This window comes from Anabrus simplex, chromosome 4, assembly GCF_040414725.1.
Source record: "Anabrus simplex isolate iqAnaSimp1 chromosome 4, ASM4041472v1, whole genome shotgun sequence".
Lineage (NCBI taxonomy): Eukaryota > Metazoa > Arthropoda > Insecta > Orthoptera > Tettigoniidae > Anabrus > Anabrus simplex.
The window spans coordinates 260416667-260439207 of record NC_090268.1 but is presented as its reverse complement, the minus strand read 5'-3'; the positions used below and the strand labels follow the sequence as shown (position 1 = coordinate 260439207).

The 22541-nt window shown below is 38.1% G+C and overlaps 1 protein-coding gene across 1 annotated transcript in view; it reads right to left on the bottom strand.

The window, feature by feature from the left end:
* Positions 1-13215, bottom strand: part of LOC136871869 (tektin-B1) — a 94180-nt gene extending 80965 nt beyond the window's left edge. Inside the window, exon 1 of the mRNA XM_067145518.2 lies at positions 13135-13215. The gene's annotated coding sequence lies outside the window, so the exon portion shown is untranslated. The remainder of the gene's footprint in view (positions 1-13134) is intronic.
* Between the last annotated feature and the right edge of the window lie 9326 nt (positions 13216-22541).

Here is a 22541-nt window from a genome sequence, read left to right as displayed (position 1 = left end):
TTCTAAAAAAAAAAAAAAAAAAGTGGCAACATAGATATTACCAAGAGCTTATTGTGATCATCAGCAAAATTCCATTATATCCTTTCAATATAATCACAGGTAAAGTTTTACCACATGTGTGGCAGCTGTAAGGTGTCATCAGTGAGGTGGTTTTGGTTGATCACAGTGATGAAGTACCCTACTGCTCAGAACACTGATGGAATATCAGGAAACCTGCTGCCTCAATGAGGTTCCTTCATCTAAGGGAACAAATCAAGTCAGATTGATAAGGAGGATGGTCCATGACTTCTGAACGTCACCTGTGCAACACGGTAGTCAGTGCTTCTAGGTGTATATGACAATGTACATTTTCATGCAAGATGGATTATCCCACAATTTTTTTTTGAATATTTCTGCTTAATAGCTGGACGCAAGTGATGCTGAGGGAAACAGTGATAGTATGCTGCATTGACAGTTCCACCTTGGAGTACAGCATGACTATTGATAACAATTTCAGTGTCGTATGGCACTATCTATATGTCCCTCACCTAACTACTTTTACGGTTTTTGGAGATGACGACATCCCAGTAGTTTGTCCCACCACAGTTCTTTTGCATACCGGTAAATCTACCAACTTGGGGTTGACTTATTTGAGCACCTTCAAATACCCGCGGATTGACCCAGGATCAAACCTGTCAACTTGGGCTCAGAAAGTCAACACCTTAACCATCTGTGGTGATCCTCGGTGGCACCGCTTTGATTTGGGCTCATATACCTGTGCCTACGTTTTGACAATGGCCATAATACACCACAGAAATGCGTCCCCATCATTGCAATATCTGTCAAAATGAGGACCAATTACAGCATACTGGTGCCATTTTTGTATGTCTGTGAGGTGGTGAGGAACCAAAAGAGATGCAATTTTTGTCAGGTTGAGACTGTTCTTCAGGACTTGCAACACCGATTGATGGCTAATCTCAATTTCTGAAGATAATTCTTGGACAGTCCATCGGTGGTCTATGGAAATGAGACCTCGCATTAACTCTACCGGGTCATCAGGAATGGACAGCCAACCTGTGCGGGGTAAATCCATGGACATCCCGACCCCCACGGAATTCGCTTGTCTGTCGTGCAACAGCCAATAAGGCCACTCTTTGTCTCATATCTTGATGCATTCCCATACATTTTTGCCAAGACACACCTGTATTCCTGTATTTTGATCCATCTAGATTTCTCAACATATGTTAGGGCAGTATTGAACACAATGCTCACTTCAATTGCTCACAAGACACCATCGCTCGCCGCGCCAACTGCTTCAGGCATTCTACACAAAGTCACAAGTTCCAACTGATGCCTTTCACTGTCTGCTAGTGAACACATGGTGTTATAACATCGTCCCAACAGTGTTGCCACTATTTTATTTACAACCCCCTTATTTCCTCTCGCCAACAGCTGTAGCCATGTTGAAACACCGCATCCCGTGAGATCTCCTAAATTAAGCAACATTGGGCGTGGTCAAGAATTGGATGGGTTGCCACATGCTGTTGGTGGGGGGTAAGGGAATGGAGGAGCGGAAAGGAACTGGCCGCCCTACCGTACGTAAACTCCGGCTCAGGCACACCTATGCGGAGGTTCGGACCTGCCTTCGGGCAGAATACACCCTTACCTTACTTATTTCTTCTCGGCTCCAAACATGCTTGTCAGCTCTCCAGCTTCATTAGGCCCCGTTGTTATGAATGTCAAAATATATCCACAGTATCCTTTGCCTGTTGTAAAGGCAACTAAAAGGGGAACCAGGGCTCTCAACTTGGGAGTGTGGGTTAATGACCATGGTTCCCCTAGCCGAGTCTGGCATTAATTCCTCTTGTGCCAGGCTCCCCATTTTCATCTTTTCTATGAGATGTCCCTTGGTCAACTCATGTTCTCTTCCAACCCTGATGATATTATGTTTGTGAGCCTAGGGAGTCTTACATTTTCAGGTCCTATGTGGCCCTTGCTTTTTGTTTTCCAGATACCTTATTTCTTCAAAGCATCAGACCTCTTCAGTTTTCCCCCTGATTATGTTAATAGAGGATGTTGCTTTCTTCATGTTGAGATATTTGGTTGAGGTTTTGACTGAAATTTCAATTGAATTGAACTAAGAGTTCCACTTCTGAGTGTTGTTAGATCAGCTGTCTATTAACATGTGGCAGAATGAAATCAGAATTATAGTCCAAGCACAGGGATTTGAGGAAGAACAACAAGAACCTTTACGAGGTAAATGGTCCAAGGAATAGAAACTTGCACAGTCCTTAAGAAATAAGAACTGCAGGGCAAGGTGGTGGTGGTGGTGATTTTTGTTTTAAGAGGAAGTACAACTAGGTAATCATCCTCTTTGAACAAATTAAGTAGAAAATACATTTAAAATAAAACAAAATTGTTTATTCAATGAACGAATTTCAAAATGAAGTACAAAATGAAACAAAAAGTATTGAATTAAGCCGAAAACGTCACTAACGAATCAAAAGAGAACGCAAGTTTCCTGAATAACGGAACACTTGCAATTTACATACCCTTGATTAAGCCACCGTCACATATAAAGCGGATGACGAGATCAGCAGTGGTCGCGTCATCGGCTACTATGCATTTGAGTGTTTCCTGCAGGCCGAGGCTCCATCTTGGGCCAGAGAGATCGACACACTCTATGAGGATGTGGGCCACGGTGAAGTCAGCACCACAAGAACACACTGTGGTAGGTCCCCTCTTTAGGAGATAAGATTGTGTAGATCGTCCATGACCTATCTTCAGTCTATAAAATACTATGACCTTTCTCTGTGAAGGCCAGAAAGGGGACCACCACACGGTAGTTGGCAAGAAGGAAGGTCAAAATATTTTGATTCTGCATGGTCCCAAGTGACCCATTCGCGAAGAGGAAGAAGAAGAAGAACATGGTTATCCAATTATACTTCCCCTTAAAACAATACCCTTCATAATAATAATTTATAATATCCAGGAATTCCCCATTGCATTGTACCCTGTCTTTGCCTGAAATTACTTTTCCTTTCCGGAATACCACCTGAACTGTTTTGTTTTCGTAGATTGGAAGGCTATTTTTTATGAATTTGATCATGGAATCTTGCAGTTCCTCTTCATTATTTGATCCTATAACTATATTGTCTGCGTACATCATCCAGCAACATCAGGAGATTAGACAATCGCACTGCAAAGCAGGTCATTTTTACTGTAAAGTGATCTTCAATCTTGATGGGAGAGATTTTTTATTATTATTGATGAAGTGTACACAAATGTGCACTAGGATTTACAATATTCAAATAAAGATTTTGTTCTCTTGAAACATTTGCTGAAATGACAACGTTTACACTAGATGTTGCACAAAACAAACACATAGTCACTCTCCGTGCATCGATAGCTCATAAAAATCTGGACAGACACACGGTTTATGGTGGAATCTCTGTATTGCCATTCCGTTTAAAGCACTTCTCAGATTGTCATTTGGTCCAGTCTAGTTTCAGTTTAACATGGCATCAGTTGAGTAGAAATCTAGTTAAATTTCTGCCTTTGTCTGATCCAAAACAATTATTGTTCCTGCTATGTGTATGGAAGCTGCAGTCTGCTTCATAATGAAAGTATGTCCTGGAAAATCCCTAGTGTTCTTTTCAGGAACCTTAGCCATAAAAATTTCGATAGCCCATGCTTAAATACTATTGGATACTCTCAAATCGGTTCCAGCCTGTAAGTTAGAACTGTGAGGACCTTAGCAAAGAACAAAGCCACAACTATGGTTCCCTGATGTCGTGTAATACTTCTGATGGTTGCCATAGACCTCTCCCTCGTATGGCTTTTAAATGATGTGACTGAAGGCTGAAGTGATATGCCTAGATATTTATATGAATTCATAACATCCAGGACATCCCCACTGCATTGTATCCTGTCCTTGTTTGAGATTCATTTTCCTTTCTAGAATACCATTTGTACTGTTTTGTTTTTCTTGATTGTAAGGCTGCTTTTGATGGCATAGATCTCAAGTCTGACCACGGCATCTTGCAGTTCTTTTCCGTCATTTTATTCTATATCGTCTGCGTACACATACGTTATAAATGAAGTGTAGTGGATGATTGGTGTGATATTTGCCGTAGCTATGTTAAACAGTAAAGGACTAGGACTAAGAGGATCACCTTGTAGGACCCTATTACTTTGTGCTATGTCAGCTGAAGACATTTTGCAGTCTTGGGTTGTAATTATGTTGTATGCCAAAATACCAATTAAGTGGCTGTGCGGTTTGTGTCACGTAACTATCCGCTTGCATTCAGGAGATAATGGGCTCGAACCCCACTGCCAGCAGCCCTGATGATGGTTTTCCATTTCCACACCAGGTACATACTGGGGTGGTACCTTAATTAAGGCCACGGTCGCTTATTTGCCACTCCTAGCCCTTTCCTATCCAACGGTTGCCATAAGACCTATCTGTGCCAGTGCGATGTAAAGCAGATTGTAAAAATTAGAAAAGATGTATGCCAGAATGTTGTTGATTGTTACAGTCAGTGAGTTTTCTGATCCAATCCTGTTTATGGGTTTAGCAAGGAGTATTTCTTTATTGAGGAGCTTGAAAGCTTCACTAGAGTCTACAAAGTGTAACGGTTCAAATCCCGTTACAAGCATTCATCTGTATTATTATTATTTTATTTGTGTTGTTATTATTATTATCTATATTATTATTATTATTATTATTATTATTATTGTTTGATTCAATTCCATAGTCTGATTTTGCTGTGTATTGATTAATTATCGTTTGCTTCATGGTATTTAATTTATTACATATATGTGTGTAAGTTAGCATTAAAATAATGTAGAGTGAGAGTTGCTGCCTAATATTTGATATGGATATATTATTTGTGAAACTACTGTTAAAACATTACAACACATGGTGCAATACTGTTACAGTAACTGTCGAGTCATCGCTCTGTCACTGTATGCATTTAGCAGCATGAGATAATTCAGGGAGTTCCTACTTTGCCTGAGGCAAACACTTTGGAGCTGGGTGGGAGTGATGTCATGTACTCTTCTAGAGATGACATGGGTGTGACAACTAATGTTTATATAAGCTGCAGTATCCTATAGCGGCTAGTCGGAAGTGGACTCTCAATGAGACGGTCAGTGAGATGGATGGTGAACAGTGAGATAATTGTTGCAAGTTATAAATCTCATTTCGTATTGTCAGTTATCACTTTACAAATAAAAGTATTTATAAAATCCTTCTGATCAATACAAATCAAATCATCTGTTAGATGGAACAAATTCTATACATGTTTCAGCCTATTCTCAAGGCCATCTTCAGTAGCAGAACAATTATTACATAAAAAACATAATTTACCTAATTTGGCAACCTCTGGAGGGCACACCACACCAAAGGCATTTTATACCTAACTGATAGGTTTTCAAGGAGAGGGCAAAGTGGAAGTCAATAATCAACTGCCTGACCCAGAAGCTTCCTGGACAAGGGTGAAGAAGAAAAAGAAGAAGTAGTGGTGGCGGTGGCAGTGGTGGTGGTTTAACGTTTTACTACTTTTACAGGTTTTGGAGATGCCTATTTAAAATTTTTAAGACTAATTAGTCAAAATAATTTGATATGAGTTTCTTCTTCTTTTAACTGTATTGTTTTTAAATTATAGGTAGTAGCTGAGATAACTGAAGGAGTCTGTTCCTTTCATTGATTCTTTACCTCGAAAACTAGTGTTTTCATTAACAAACAAACAAAAAAAAAAGAGAATTAATAATTCAAAATAAGGTTCAACATGTATATTTATTCACCATATTCTAGCGGTCTATGAATCACATTCTTTGCTTACTACTCTACATTACATTGTTTTACATTTGGAAAGGTATCTCAGAACAAAGTAGGTTCAGTCTTTGAGATTGGTATAGAGATATAGTACAAATGTTCTGCTTCCTGAAAATAAAATAAGCTCTTATAACTACATTATTTGTATCACTACAGAAACCACAAGAGTGAGTACTCTCCTACAACTGTCAGATACGGCTATCAAGGGACCACAGGTTTGTTGCAACTGCAATTCTCAGGTCACAATCTTTTGTAGACACTGTCTCATATGATTTCTACAGTATTTCTCTTAAAGGCAAGTATTTTAAAATAGAACACCATTATGTTATAAACTTGTTTCTCCAGTCAAGCATTTCTTTGAGTCTTGACAGCACTAACAGAATCTTAACTCACCCTCATGTATTATCCTCCTTGGCATAAGGCAAGCCTCATGAAAAAAACATAAATGTAGACTTCCATATATTTAATGCAAGATACTGTTTGTTACGCTACAAACAATATTTTCAATATTTCAATACCTACCGGTAGTCTATTTTTGTAGACCATGTACACACATTTGAACCTATATATACAAATGAATCTTGTGTTGGTGACTAGAACTGGACCCACAATTGTTCCCTTTCAAAGGAGAATACAAGATTTTGTTTTTGGTAATGCAACTAGTTATTGAATCCGTTATTAAGGAACCATCACTATGTTGCATGATTTCATTTCTATCAATCTCTCATGTGGTTGCTGATATTCTAAGGCAGTTAGGTGGATAACATCTCCCTGTCAGTGGCTTGTCATGACATCCTGGCCCTGTACAGTTTCATCTTTTTTTTTTCTTTTGGTATAAAAACCAAGTACCAGGTTAATATTCAAAAAGTACAGACAGAAGCACAAAATATTAAAAATGTTGCCAATTTGATTTCCATAGCAACTTACCACAGATTTAGTTATCAGCTCCTGGACTTAACTTTCAGATGACTGCCATTAATATTTCCCTTTCTCTGTGTCAAAAAAAGAAAAAAAGAAAAGAAAAATGTTGTTTATATTCTAAATCAATTTTGTCATGAGCAATTTTCCTGTAAAACCAACCGTCCAAGAGACACATCAAGTTTTATGTTTTAACCTTGCCCCAAAGCCTCACTCCTGCTTATTTTCTTAAAATAACTTATAGCTAAGATCTCATTTGCCCTTATCCTGAACTTAAATACCAAGTTCCATTAAAATCCCTCTATCAATTTTCTTATGATGCTGTAGCAGATAAACGTTAATTTGTACCCGACATGCACTATTATTTGTTCTATTTGGTATAAAAACAAGTATCAGGTTAAAATTCAAAAAGTACAGAGAAAGACATACTAACTGTACCCACCCATCTTGATGGGTTCATCAGAATTAAGGCACAGTTACACTAAGGCGAATATTCTGAAAGAGAATGTTAGTTTTGTATTGCCTACTGTCAGGCTAAAGGCAACATGGTCATTACCCATTATTCTTTGCTCTTCACTGTCTGAAACAATTTACTATAAGATATTGTTACACACACAAAGGATGTGTGATTTTTTCATTGCTAACATACTAAATTTTACAGTTTATGAACTTCATAGTTGAATCCGTATTGACCTCCAATCAAATTCAATTGAGAGAGAATTCCCATCTATTCAATACTTTATTTGCATGGGACTAACACATTATATTATTATATAATATTATATATTCTATTGATACTAAATTTTAGACTCTTTCATGTGAGACCAATTCTATATTAGACATACTTGAAGCTGGTCATTTAATCTAATGCTTCTTTGTACATCACATTCGTTCTGCTGTTACTGTGAACACAGGAAGAGGGACTCACTGCTACTAACACTAATGTCTGTGACGTGCAGATTCCTAGGTGACACGCAGTTCAACCTGACGTCATACCCTGTAACTCTCAGAGTCTGACCCTGTGACTTGTTGATAGTCGTCGCGAAGTAAGGAATGATAGGGAAATGTAAACGGAAACTGTTAGGCAACCTATGTTATTGCTGTCTGTGTAGAAGTATGTGATGCTGTAATTATTTGGGTGTAGGGCTAGGGTAGGGTAGGTGCTTTGGCACTTGAAATGAGTTACTACTGAAGCACTTCTCTGGAATATGGGGGAAACCATATGGAATTACCATACTGACAACGGCCAGTGTAGGCATCCAGATTCGAACTGTAGGCCTTCGAAGAGTATGGTAAATAAAGTGTTTAACCAAAGAAGTTAGGAAATGTGCTCAGAAGTTTTCCAGTTATAACAAATAAGCACTATGCGCACCCGATGTTGGGCTATGTCCTCTAGGGCTTAAACTGTAAGGCTAATATCTCCCTTATTATTCCTTCTATTGAAAAAGTGTACACAAGAAAAAGTTCCAGACACAGACACAGACACAGATTCCCAGTAAGGGTTGGTCATGGATATTTCGTGGGAGAGTAGAATAACAGTTTTGTTCTTTCTATAAATTCCCAGTATCTTTAGCGATTTTAAAATGGTATTTAACCTAAAAAAATACCTTTGGCTAAGTGGATCTTAAATGTGAAGTTTGGTTGAAATATGTCCTGTAGTTTTCCGGTTATAAGAAATCAGCAATTTAAATGACAATATTGAGAAACATGGTACGAAAATCAGTGATCAATAAAACAGTGGTGATGACAAGAGGATAAAGAGAAGGAAAAGGAATTGTTACTATAAGGGGGAAAAAACTTCAGGTTGTTGAATCCTTCAAATATTTGGGAAGTGAAATAATGCAAGATGCAAGGTTGGATAAGGAAATCAGCAGAAGGGTACAGTGGGAAATCCATTCTACCAGAATGTAAGGAACATGATGTGGATCAGGGAAGTTTCTATGAAATGTAAAAAGATAATATATAAGCTGTACTATAACCCTATATTAATGTATGCACCAGAGACTTAGGCATTGACAGCAAGAGATAAGAGTAAAATTCAGGCCAATGACATGAAGTTCCTGAGAAGTATGGTAAGGAAGACAAGGAGAGACAGAGTAAGAAATGTTGAGGTCAGACAAGAAATATGGGTAGAAAAAACTCAGAAATAGGATGGAGAAGAATAAATTGAGATGGTTTGGACATGTTATGAGGATGAAAGAGGGAAGAATACCAAAACAAGTGTTGGAGGGAAAGAGGGCAAGAGGGAGGCCCATAGCCAGATGGATAGACTCTGTCAAGAACCAATATAATAAAAAAAACTGGAATGGAATGCAATTACTCAAGAGCGGTGGAAGGAGAGGCAACGATGGAGAAGTATTATCAACACCCCAACCTGGCAGGAGCTGGTCAAGGGGAAATGAATGAAGAAATCAGCACTATGTGCACCTGCTATTGGGCACATTCCATTAATAATATCAGCACTGCGCGCACCTGCTGTCGGTAATGTCCACTATGACTTAGACTGTAAAATATTCCATTATATTATCTACCTTATTATTCCCCCTATCAAAAAAGTGTATGAGAAAAACGTTTTAGGAATAGATTTACATTAATGCTGATCATAGATATTTTGTGGGAGAGTAAATTTACTGTTTCAGTCTTCCTATGAACCTCCATTCCATTCAGGGGTTTTTGAATTGTATGAAACTTAAATACTACCTTTGGACCGGTGGATTCTAAATACGAAGTTTTGTTGAAATATCTCCAGTAGTTTTTCAGTTATAAGAAATCAGCACTATATTCACCCGCTTTTGGACTATGCCCGCTGGGACTCAAGACAGTAAAACATTCTGTTAACAATATCTCCCTGATTAATCCTCCTATGGAAAAAGTATATATGAGAAAAAGTTGTAGAAATAGACGTCTCTTAAGGCTGATCATTGATATTTTGTGAGAGAGTAAAATCACTATTTTGGTCTTCCTTTCACAGTCCATTCCTGGATTTTGAAATGGCATGGACCCAAAAATCTATCTTTGGATAGGTGGTTTCTAAAGTTTAGTTGAAATACGCACTGTAGTTTCTTAATTATAAAAGCTCAAACAAACAAACGAAGCTAAAAAATCTGTAGATGGTCATTATTACACCCGTAGATTTCTATTTATTAATATATAGAAAGACAGGAACATGAAAAGGAATGCATTACAGGCAAACACAATGACAGATCAGAGTGGGAAGAAGGAAGGAGAAAAAACATCATCACAAGGGCATTCCATACTTTGGTTGTGAATTATCTGTTAATGAATCTCATGAGATGAGGAAGAGACTCCATCATTATCAGTATACGTGAGGAACAATTAGATGAGCACTAAAATGCAAGTTATGAGAAGAAACTCAAATTTTATAAAAACATAGCTGTGATTACTCTTATGTACAGAAGTGAGATGTGGGTAAATAAAACAAGTTACAGGAATAAAATACTGTCTTCTGAAATACTGTTTCTTAGATTCCTCAAAGATAAAAAAGTAATGCAGAAAAAACAGCTTAATAGCTTTTCTTGACATGAAATAATTTTCCATTATTGGACATTATAAATTTTCCAGCTAACTCATTTTTGGTTGCCTACGTTTCGCCCTCGTGTGCCAAGTTGGGCTCGTCAGTTGGGACTTAGCACACCTCCCAAGATTCAAGGCTAGTGCATACCATGGAGGCCAATGCATAGGCTACCTGAAGCCACCAGCAGGACAAATATTTTAAGTTCCCTATGGGAATCAACATCTATATCATGAAATAATTTTACAAAATAGAAATCCTATCCATCCCACTGGAAGAATCCACAGACGATGTTTATGATGATGATGATGATGATGATGATGATGATGATGATGACAAATTAGACAGACCATGTTCTAAAGATGAAGGATAATAGAATATCAAAGCATGACTCTAGGACACCATCCTGTTGGAAGATGGGGCATTGGTCAACACATTAAAACAAGAAAAAATTGACAGTAAAAGAGGGTTTGAATTTTGAGCTAAGCAGGCTTAATAGCCTATCTACTGACTTGTCTTGTGCCTTTCTGTATGTTCTGTATGTATCCTCTTTCCTCTCTGTCTTTTAGCTAGGAACACAATATTTATATCCATGAAATCATGATATGCTTGCTTGTTGCTTGTTGTTTTAAGGGGCCTAACATCGAAGGTCATCGGCCCGATCATGAAATGAATGCACTACTAAATCAGATGCATTTGCACAGGCATGCTTTCTGTTTTGCATTCTCTTTAAATTCAAATAGCTTATTATGATATGTGCACCTGTTTTATACCTATACACTGTTTCTCCCACAATTCATCAATAATTAAATGGCATGAATAAACAGAAAGGAAAGGTGTGAAGCTATCTGACTTAGTTCTTTTCTCATAATGCATGATTCAAATATATTAAAACAGGAGTTTTTAACAAGGAATGCAAAAATGATAATCTACAATACAATCATTTGACCAGTACTTCTGTATGGTTTGGAGACATCAGGTATAACCAAGAAAGAGCAGCAGCAGTTGCAAGTCTTTGAGAATAAAGTTTATAAAAAAAATATTTGGCGCATGGTTCGATCCTATCTCTCAAAGCTGGCAGAAAAGATCTATTTATGAGATTTACACCCTCTCTCAACAACACACTATAATGGGTGTGATAGACTCGAACAGAATGTGCCGGGCTGGACATGTACTGAGGATGCAGGATAACAGTCTACCAGTAGATCTATATAAGGGATCTCTTAATGGGAAAAGACCTTCAGGAAGACCAACCCCAAAGCACCTGGAAGGAGGAGATCAACAAGGTATGCCGGACCCTCCAAATTGATAACTGGGAAGAGTGGGCTCAAGATCGAAAAGGATGGAAGAGGATTGTGAGATCGGCATGGGAACTTCACGTCCCGAAGCCTACAGAGTATTTACTGAATTACAGCACTCTTGCTTGCTTATTATCTCTTAATTTTCTAACCATTGTGAGCAATAAAAATAATAGTTCCAAGCACTTCATACGTGAAAACTGTGTTGATAATTTAAATTAGGGTGTGTAGGACTGGCAGGCTCAGATCCATTTCTGGCAAGACAGTGTTCACAGTGCACTATGTCTTCTGGTATGAGCTAGAAAAATGTTTTTGCTTTCATTCATTTGTTTCAGTCTCATCTTTGACTCTGACGGTATGAAAGTGACCAAGGTTAGAGCAATGCTACCAATATGTTCCTTATGCAGCCAGTTACTGATATGAACGGCAGGAAAATATTCCTCATAGTATCAGTTGGAGCGTCCAATTCAGTGGGCTTGGCAGAGTAACATGTAACAGACCTTCTAGCTCAGTGATAACAGCAACGGGGAACTATTTAACTCCTCATTTCTCTAGTATGTCTCTTCAGTGAAATCTAGGCTATCTACGAATCTTTGACAGCTGACGATGGAGCTGTTGAGGATCAAACCAGCCTTCAGGCTGTAGATTCAACATAGGACTGGTACAGGTGATGTAAATCCTAAACAAAGGTACCCAGTCAAAGGAAACTTAACAGAAAGGAAGCAGCCAGGATATTGACTGAAAATATTCATAACATGAACTTGGACTACTCAACTCTGGCCTTCAAATTAGCTTCTTAGAGTAAACAACATTTATAATATACAGGTTTAGAGGTCAGCAGTTGATATTTTAATTATTACAGTTTGTTAGACAAAATAGAGGCATTCTCTGGAATATCTATTTTCTTCCAATTCTTCCATTTAAGAATTGTTTCATATTCAATATTTCTCATGCATGACACATTTTCATATTCAGCACTTACCATTAAAACAGTGAACAGTAAATCCAACTGATGAATCCAATGCCACATTAGGGTGAAACACTAGAAATTTCACAAATGAAAAACCTAAAGAACTTGAATACTATCTTCCTGGGAACTTAATTTTTTATATAAAGATATTTATTCAAGTGGAGCTACCTATTTCTCTTAGTATGTTGCCACTGCTTGCAGTGGCGGCTTGTGGCTGTTAAGTATGGTGAAGAGCTATAACCCGTTTGGTTTCAAGTGACAGATTTAGGAACTATGTGTTGTTTTTGGTTTTGTACTCGTACCTGTGACTGGTGGAGGGTCCAGCACGTGACCAAAAATGTATACAGACCAGAGCGTTGTGTAACATCACAGCACGGCAACCATGTGGCTGCCTTTGCTCTACAATGCAAAGTAGAGATAAGATCTGACTGGGAGCCTAACAATCATGGAAGCGCGGCACCCTCAGGAAGAGCTGGACATTTTGTCGTGTTTTCATTTACGATACACAGCTGTTTACTGACGATAGAAACCGAAAAAGTTATAGTAGTAAAGAAAATATATATTTACATTAATTGTTTTTCTTAATAATTGAACTCACCTATTTTTTGTACATCAAGTCGATCCTCCAGTCCTTTAAAGATGCAAACTTGTCGGTAATGTCTTCATAGAATGGTTGTTTGTTCATTAACTGCAGAAGTAGTTCTTTCTGAATAGCAATATTTCCCAAATAAGAAAGTTTCTCTTCTGAAATTACATTTCTAAGGTATGTTTTTATATGTTTTAGGCAAGAAAAACTTCTTTAAACTGATGCAGTAATAGATGAGATGGACAGAATAAGGGAGAACAATTTATAAGCGTCTGTAAAAATGTCTTTATCTTCATGAAGCATTTGGAACATCTTTTCAGTAGAAACATGTCTGTACTTTTCATCGGCATACAAAATAGAGAGTTCGTTTCTTAAGCGATTCATCTTGGGTAACACAGATCCAAAGAAATTTTGCACGTTTTCAAGAGCGTTAGAAGGAAAGCACGTGTTGTATTCCTCAAATTTTGTGTTATTGGCTAAGCAAACAAATTTAATTTTTTCACAATTGCAAAATCTCTCATCAATTTCCATAAAAATATTATCCAAAATTTCAAAATATAAAACTCAATACATCTGAACACATTCATCCTGAGTAAGGGTGCTATACTCTCGGGTTTGGTGCATATCCATAATTTTGCTGGCCTTTTTCATAATTAGAAAATACTCATCGCCCTCTTGTTTCTTAGACGATCACATGTTGTTCTTATTTTTGATATACAATAGTTCACATCCAATGACTTCTTTTGCAAAATATCATAAAGAATATCAGTTAAACAAAAAAAGTCATGAAACCCTACTGCCAGAAAAGTGAATTCAAAACTATTCATGCCGTGAAGAAAGCCTCTGGCAAGTAGAATACATTTGTCACCGGACTGTTCACTGGTAACTATATTTTCGAAAACTTCTTTCAGCTTTTCCCAGTCATCCACAATTACACTCAATAATTTTGAGTTCGAGCTCCAGCGGACAGGAGTCACGGTTGGAATGCGTGGCCCTGATACAGCAGAAATGACATAAGTGCTGAGTGATGGGAAAAGGATGGTATTCCAGAAATTGATGAAAAAAATATACAACACTTTCGTATCGTTTTACAACTCTGTTGTAAGACCAAATTTAATCGGTGTGCCAAACAGTGTATAAATACTGCAAGAGGAGCTTTCTCTTTCATCTTTCTCTGGAGTCCATTTAAATGGCCAGACATCAAGCTAGCACCATCGTAACACTGTCCTACTAATTTGTGCTTGTAATCAAATGGTCCCAAAATTTTGTCCAATAAAGCAAACAAAGCATCTGAGGATCTGTCAGCACTTACATCATGGAAACCTAAGAAACTTTCCACTATAGCCCTGTCAGCATTAACAAACCTCACAATTACAGAACACTGACACACCTGTGTGATATCTGTCGTATCGTCCACCTGAACAGAAAAAAAATCAGCACTCGTCATTTCTGTTTTTATGAAATCATCGATGTATTCTGAAATGCACTCGATTAACTCATTTTGAACACTCTTTGATTTGCCACTAAACACACTTTTTATCTTAGGATACTGGTTTTGTATTTCTTCAGGGCTCCTTGATACCAGCCATTTTAACAAATCCTTAAAATTACCATAATTTATTGAATTTAATGTTTTGTCATGACCACAAAAAGCTAGTTCTTGCTACTTAAATAGAGCACTGCATCAATTACCAACTTAAGGAAAAGCCTATTTAAACATACATTTTCATTGAACTGTACAATATACAGTCTAACATTTTCCTTCAGGGCATCAGAGATTGTATTTTGGTTTATTTCCAAAGTCTTCAAATCTAGCTGGCATTTTATATGTTCTGCGGAGTCTGAGTGCTTATGTAAAGAATGTGTTATATTCAAAAGGGCTGAAAATCCTTCTTTATTCCAAATGTTATTTTTATTGCTAAAAAGCAAGCAGGCCCAACAAAACAACTTCTGTAGAGCTGGAGAGGAGCACAACCATGGAAATTCCTTAAACCATGATAATTTGAAACTAAGATTGTAAGATTTACCAGAATGTTTCACTTCTTTTGTAGCACAAATTTGCAGTGCTTCAGTAGGGCAACCAAAACGTAGAACTTCATACTGATCTTCATTTCTTCAATGTGAAAATGGTGTTTCTAATAAAATACACACTAGGTCATAAACAGGATACATGTTTAAATAAAACAGCACAACACTATGGATGAATCACGATGCGTAAGTACTCGTACTTCACACAGGATGACGCAGTGAAGACTAAATATTCCAATCTTCCGGCAACTTCATTTGCACATTCGGCTGTGAGGAAAGTACGCGGGTGACGTCCCGGTTGTCATGGCAACCGCCAAGGCCAAGCTGTACGAGGAAGCACTTGGGAGGTAGAGCCAGCTGCGGAATCTCTCGTCTTCACTCAATCTCACGCGCCGTATCATGGCCAACAGCCGGCGCTTTTGTGAGTTTCCCTGGTTCTCATCAAGTGATGCGAGCTTTTGGTGCTCCAAACACCGTACAAAAAACATTTTCTTTCCGTAAAACCAACAAATGTCATAAGAAAAATAAATTTTAAAAATTTCATTCTGATAAAAATAAATGGTGAACTGGCACTTCACCTACTTCACCTGAAAAGCCACCCCTGACTGCTTGTGCTTCAAAGGGAGGCTTGCAGTGGTGTCTTAATGGCACACTAGCTAGCAACGTCTTCAAGAGGTGTAGAAATCCAGCTGACAAGTCCAATGTCACACGGAGACAAAATTATGGTAACTTCACAACTGGAAAGGTCTAAAGAGCTTGAATGTAGCAAATACTCTTTTTTTCATGATGTGTTACAGAAGGCAGAAACTAAATTTATAACCTAAGGGAGACAGAATATGCTATCTGTTGTATGGAAAGGGACTTAAAGTCGGATTTTTTATTTTTTAGATTTTTGTGGTTCTCACATTGGTGTAAGATACTGAGCGTTTTAAAAGAGTTCATGCTTCTAGGTGCAATACATCAGAAGACAATAATTCTTCACTGTTGCTATTAAGAAAACTGTATTTTGAGAAAAACCACAATTACAGCTTTCACTAATTTTCTTACCAATTGTACAAAGTTTTCATGACATCAAGTGGCAAAGACTCGAACTGCTGCATAACTTTGTTAAGAAAACCAATAGGTAGTGCGAGAAGTCAAAACATAGAAATGCAATTTTTACACCACAGACACTTTTGTTCAGCTCTGATGTAAAATTTCCATTGCCGACTTTGGGTTCCTTTCTGCACAATGGGTCATATATATGAAAAGACTTGACTGTAAGTAACAAATGCAAATTTTCCCTGGGTTTGTACATCTGGGGATACCTTCTTTTCATTCATGTTCAATGTGCTCTCATTTAACAGATAAACTAAAGTTATGATATAGCCAACTTGAAAGAGCAATAGGACATCCTCATTTTTCATGTGTTTTAACAAAATGAATACAGGTGTTAACAGTTCTCTTTGGTGAAATCCCAAAACAGAAAAAAGCAGTTTAGTTCACTTTGTACCATGTACTCAACAAATAGCCTACTATCTGGATAAAGTTAAGGTTGGAGGAAGTAGAGAATGAGAAGAAAAATATGTGATGATAATGGGCAATGACAATAAGCTTCTTGAATATTTCTCTAAACAAAGCATAGTAGAACCTCACTATAACAACAGTTGATAAATTTACAAAAAGATACTCATAATACTAAGTACTCACAATATCAAAAAATACTCGTACTTCAGTTTCTTGTTTTATAGACTGTGATGCACCCTAATAAACTGAAAAAGCACAACAAATTCAGTGCTATTATAAATGTATTGTACAAAAAACTCTTCACAGAGTAGTAACAATGTTGTTGTTGTTGTTGTTTGAGTCATCAGTCCTCAGACTGGTTCGATGCAGCCCTCCATGCCACCCTATCATGTGCTAACATTTTCATTTCTACGTAACTATGGCATCCTACATCTGCTCTAATCTACTTGTCATATTCATATCTAGGTCTACCCCTACCGTTCTTACCACCTACACTTCCTTCAAAAACCAACTGAACAAGTCCTGGGTGTCTTAAGATGTGTCCTATCTATCTCTTCTTCTTGTCAAATTTAGCCAAATCGATCTCCTCTCACTAATTCTATTCAGTATCCCTTCATTCGTGATTCGATCTATCCATCTCACCTTCAGCATTCTTCTGTAACACCACATTTCAAAAGCTTCTATTCTCTTTCTTTCTGAGCTAGTTATCGTCCATGTTTCACATCCACACAATGCCACACTCCACACAAAAGTCTTCAAAAACATCTTTCTAATTCCTGCATCAATGTTTGAAGTGAGCAAATTTCTTTTCTGAAGAAAGCTCTCCCTTGCTTGTGCTAGTCTGCATCTTATGTCCTCCTTACTTCTGTCACAGTTACTTATTTTACTACCCAAGTAACAATATTCATCCACTTCCTTTAAGACATTTCCTAATCTAATATTTCCTGCATCACCTGCCTTCCTTCGACTGCACTCCATTACTTTTGTTTTGGACTTATTTATTTTATCTTGTACTCCTTACCCAAGACTTCGTCCATACCATTCAGCAACTCCTCGACATCCTATGCAGTCTCAGATAATAACAATATCATCAGCAAATCTCAAGGTTTTGATTTCCTCTCCTTGGACTGTGATTCCCTTTCCATATTCCTCTTTGATTTCCTTTACTGCCTGTTCTATGTAAACATTGAAAAGGAGGGGGGACAAACTGCAGCCTTGTCTCACTCCTTTCTGGATTGCTGCTTCTTTTTCAAAGCCCTCAATTCTTATCACTGCAGACTGATTTTTATACAGATTGTAGATATTCTTCGTTCTCGGTATCTGATCCCTATCATCTTCAGAATCATAAATAGCTTGGTCCAATCAACATTATCGAATGCCTTTTCTAGATCTACGAATGCCATGTACGTGGGCTTGTCTTTCTTGATTCGATCCTCTAAGATCAGACGTAAAGTCAGGATTGCTTTATGTGTTCCTACATTTCTTCTGAAGCCAAATTGATCTTCTCCCAACTCAGCTTCAACTTGTTTCTCCATTCTTTTGTACATAATATGTGTTAAAATTTTGCAGGCATGAGATACCAAACTAATGGTGCGGTAGTTTTCACACTTGTCAGCACCGGCTTTCTTGGGAATAGGTATAACAACATTCTGCCGAAAATCGGATGGGACTTCTCCTGTCTCGTACATCTTACACATTAAATGGAATAACCTTGCCATACTGGTTTCTCCTAAGGCAGTCAGTAATTCAGAGGGAATGTCATCAACTCCTGGTGCCTTGTTCCTATTTAGGTCTCTCACAGCTCTGTCAAACTCTGACCTCAAAATTGGGTCTCCCATTTCATCAGCATCAACAGCCTCTTCTTGTTCCAGAACCAAATTATCTACATCTTTACCTTGATACACCTGCTGGGTATGTTCCTGCCATCTTTCTGCTTTGTCTTCTTTCCCTAGAAGTGGCATTCCATCTGAGCTCTTAATATTCATACACCTAGATTTCCTTTCTCCAAAGGTTACCTTGATTTTCCTGTATGCAGCATCTACCTTTCCAAGGACCATACAACCTTCGACATCCTTGCACTTGTCCTTCAGCCATTCTTCCTTAGCTACCTTGCACTTTCTATCCACTTGATTCTTTGATCACCTGTATTCCTTTCTGCCCTCTTCATTTCTAGCATTCTTGTATTTTCATGGTTCATCAATCAGGTCTAGTATCTCCTGAGTTATCCACTGATTCTCAGTTGATCTTTTCTACCTTCCTAACATTCCTTCAGCAGCCCTACTGACTTCTATTTTCATGACTATTCACTCTTCCTCTATTGTGTTTCCTTCAGCCTTTTCATTTAGCCCTTGTGCAACATGTTCCTTGAAACAATCCCTCACACTCTTTTCTTTCAACTTGTCTAGATCCCATCTTTTGCATTCTTTCCTTTCTTCAATTTCTTCAGCTGCAGATGGCATTTCATGACCAACAAGTTGTGGTCAAGAGTCCATGTCTGTTCCTGGGAATGTTTTACAATCCAACACCTGGTTTCTGAATCTCTGCCAAATCATAATGAAGTCTATTTGATACCTTCCCGTGTCTCCAGGTCTCGTCCACGTACACAGCCGTCGTTTGTGGTGTTTGAACCAAGTATTGGCAAGGACTAAATTATGATCGGTGCAGAATTCAACCAGCTGACTTCCTCTTTTGTTCCTTTGTCCCAATCCAAATTCTCCTACTGTATTACCTTCTCTTCCTTCGCCTACCACTGCATTCCAATCTCCCATCACAATTAGATTCTCGTCACCTTTTACATATTGTATTAAATCTTCTATCTCGTCATATATTCTTTCGATTTCCTCATCATCCGCTGAACTAGTATGCATATAGACCTGCACAATTGTGGTGGGCATTGATTTGGTGTCTATCTTGATGACAATAATTCTTTCACTATGCTGGTCATAGTAGCTTACCCACTGCCCTATTTTCTTATTCATTATTAAACCAACTCATGCATTACCCCTGTTTGATTTTGTGTTGATAATTTGGTAGTCGCCTGACCAAAAATCCTGTTCTTCCTGCCAACATATTTCACTTATACCAACTACATCTAACTTTAGTCTATCCATCTCTCTTTTCAGATTCTCTAACCTACCACAACGATTCAAACTTCTAACATTCCACGCTCCGACTCGCAGAATGTCAGTATCCATCTTCCTGATGATCGCCCCCTCTCGTGTAGTCCCCACCCGGAGATCCGAATGGGGGACTAGTTTACCTCTGGAATATTTTACCCGGGAGGAAGCCATCATCAGTACATCATTCCTACAGAGAGAGCTGCATGTCCTCGGGAGTTTGTTAAGGCTGTAGTTTCCCGTTGCTTTCAGCCGTGTAGCAGTATCAACACAGCTAAGCGATGTTGAGTGTTATGACAAGGCCATATCAGTCAATCATCTAGACTGCCGCCCTTGCAACTTCCGAAAGGCTCCTACCCCCCTTTCGATGAACCATTCCTTAGTCTGGTCTCTCAACAGATACCCATCCGATATGGTTGCACCTGCGGCTCGGCTATCTGCTTCATTGGGACACGCAAGCCTCCCCACCGCGGCAATGTCACATGGTTCGCAAGGGAGGAATAACAATATAGGTAGCTCAAAAATATTACAAAACAACAACATAGCACAATGTACACAGATCCTTGTAATGTTAGAGGTACAGTAAGTTATTGCCGTAGAATTATGATTGTAATTTTAATAAACAAACTGAATGCTCATGCAAGTCTGTAACACTGTTGCATGATGTTCCTCATTATTCCTTCCTATCTGCTGTTATTACTTCATCCAATCATTTCAGAACAATCACAGACTAGATAAACTAGATGGCAGAATATCTTACCTTGTCACAAAGAAATTTACGACATACAATGTACACAATTAACCTCTGCAAACGATTAACACAATTAAACTTTTGAAAAAACCTTTGATATTTACTTGCTTACTAACTTTCTTGTTGTTTTAGCCTACGTCGCACCGATGTAACCGTCCAGGCTTATCCAGCCCTACTAATTTAATATAATATCATTTTACGCGATATCATTTGATATCAAGTTTATCCGCCATCGGCAATTATTTGTAATAACATATTTATTCAACGTCAATCATTTGTAATCAAGGCTTTTTGGAATCATATTGTATATATGATAACATTGTTTTATTATTTAAATTATTATATTATGTAGGATAAGAATTCATTATGTTGTAAATACGGTCAATATGTTGAGACATAGTTGTTTTCATTTCATCTCATATTTGTGTATACGGAGGGTTATTCTTGAAGCTTGGGATTTTGCGTGAGTCATGGGTTTATCTTATGACCAAGGCTAGTAAACAGCGACCCGTGCGCAAGGCTTGCAAGCTGGTCAGCTATATAATCGCCACGCCTTCGGGACTTGCCGAGGAAGAAGAGGAGGGGAGTTGATGCTTCGATCTATCGAATCAGATACTTCGTTGTATATGAGTTTTGAGATTGAACTGTTGCCAAGAGTGGGGGTGAGCCCGGATATATACTGATTCTCAACATGAGAACAGGACCTTACGACCTTACGACCTTACAACCTAACTACGTGAACTCCATCACTACTACTTCTACTGTGAACATCTACTTTTGAACGACGTGATTTGATATTTGAAACTGTGTGTGGTCGCTCCGCGACATAGTTATTTTGTACAATGTGTTGTGACTTCGATACAGTACTTACGTGCGGTAATGTTATCGGATCTGCGTGACACGAAACAAGCTTACGGCTTGTGTTATATTCAGTAAATATGGTGGACGAAGAACTATGTTTAGTTCAAGTCTATGGAATTTTGGTACAAGTCTGTACCGTATAAATAGTATAGCTCAGTTGGATTGAGATTTCTACTAATATGGAAAAATTCATATCTCTGAATTTTCTCCACATACGATCAACGCTGATCAGTTTTTACAAGTATAGGGCCAATGTCTAATTTAAAGACTAGGCAAGTAGGGAGTGTTAATCCAGATAGCCCGTACCATATCAGAGAAGGAAGGAAGGATGTCCATGGAGCAAAGTCTACATCGAGAAGAAGAGAACGAGTAACCACGGAAACCAGATGACTTCAACGGAAGCTGCAATTGGTGAGCTTCAATTAGATAAAGCAAGCAATAGTAAATTCAGTAAATTATAAATTCCTCCACGCTTTAAGGAAACTTTTCCGATTCATCTCATTTTTTTTTGTATAATAAATTCATTTGTATTTTATATTGCGTTAATTTTCTTTCTTAAGCGATACTTAATGGTTAATTATTTAAAATCCTACCCCTGTGATTTATGTATAAGTCTCTATGCTAGTAAATATAAATTTTGGTTTACAGTTTTATTTAAAACGAGTTTTATTTAAAACTGTAAACATGGCGCCCAAACATTACATAGAGAAATGGGGAACCATGGAATGTTAATTGTTTCTATTTGCGTGGCAATTTGCGGGCAAGCCACAAATAGTTTATTGAATATTCATGTGTCCCAAGATAATAACTTTCATCTCCTCAAGTATTTAGAAGAGAGCGAACAGTTACACCGACACAGATAGGTCTTATGGCGACGATGGGACAGGAAAGGGCTAGGAGTGGGAAGGAAGTGGCCGTGGCCTTAATTAAGGTACAGCCCCAGCATTTGCCTGGTGTGAAAATGGGAAACCACGGAAAACCATTTTCAGGGCGGCTGACAGTGGGGTTCGAACCTACTATCTCCCGAATATACTAACTTTCTTAGTAGTTTGTAAAGAATATTGCTTGATGTTGTGAAGTTTTCTAAAGTCATCATTGTACATACGTTGGATGCCCAACACACATTGCTCAGAACATCCAAGGCTTCCAATATTGCC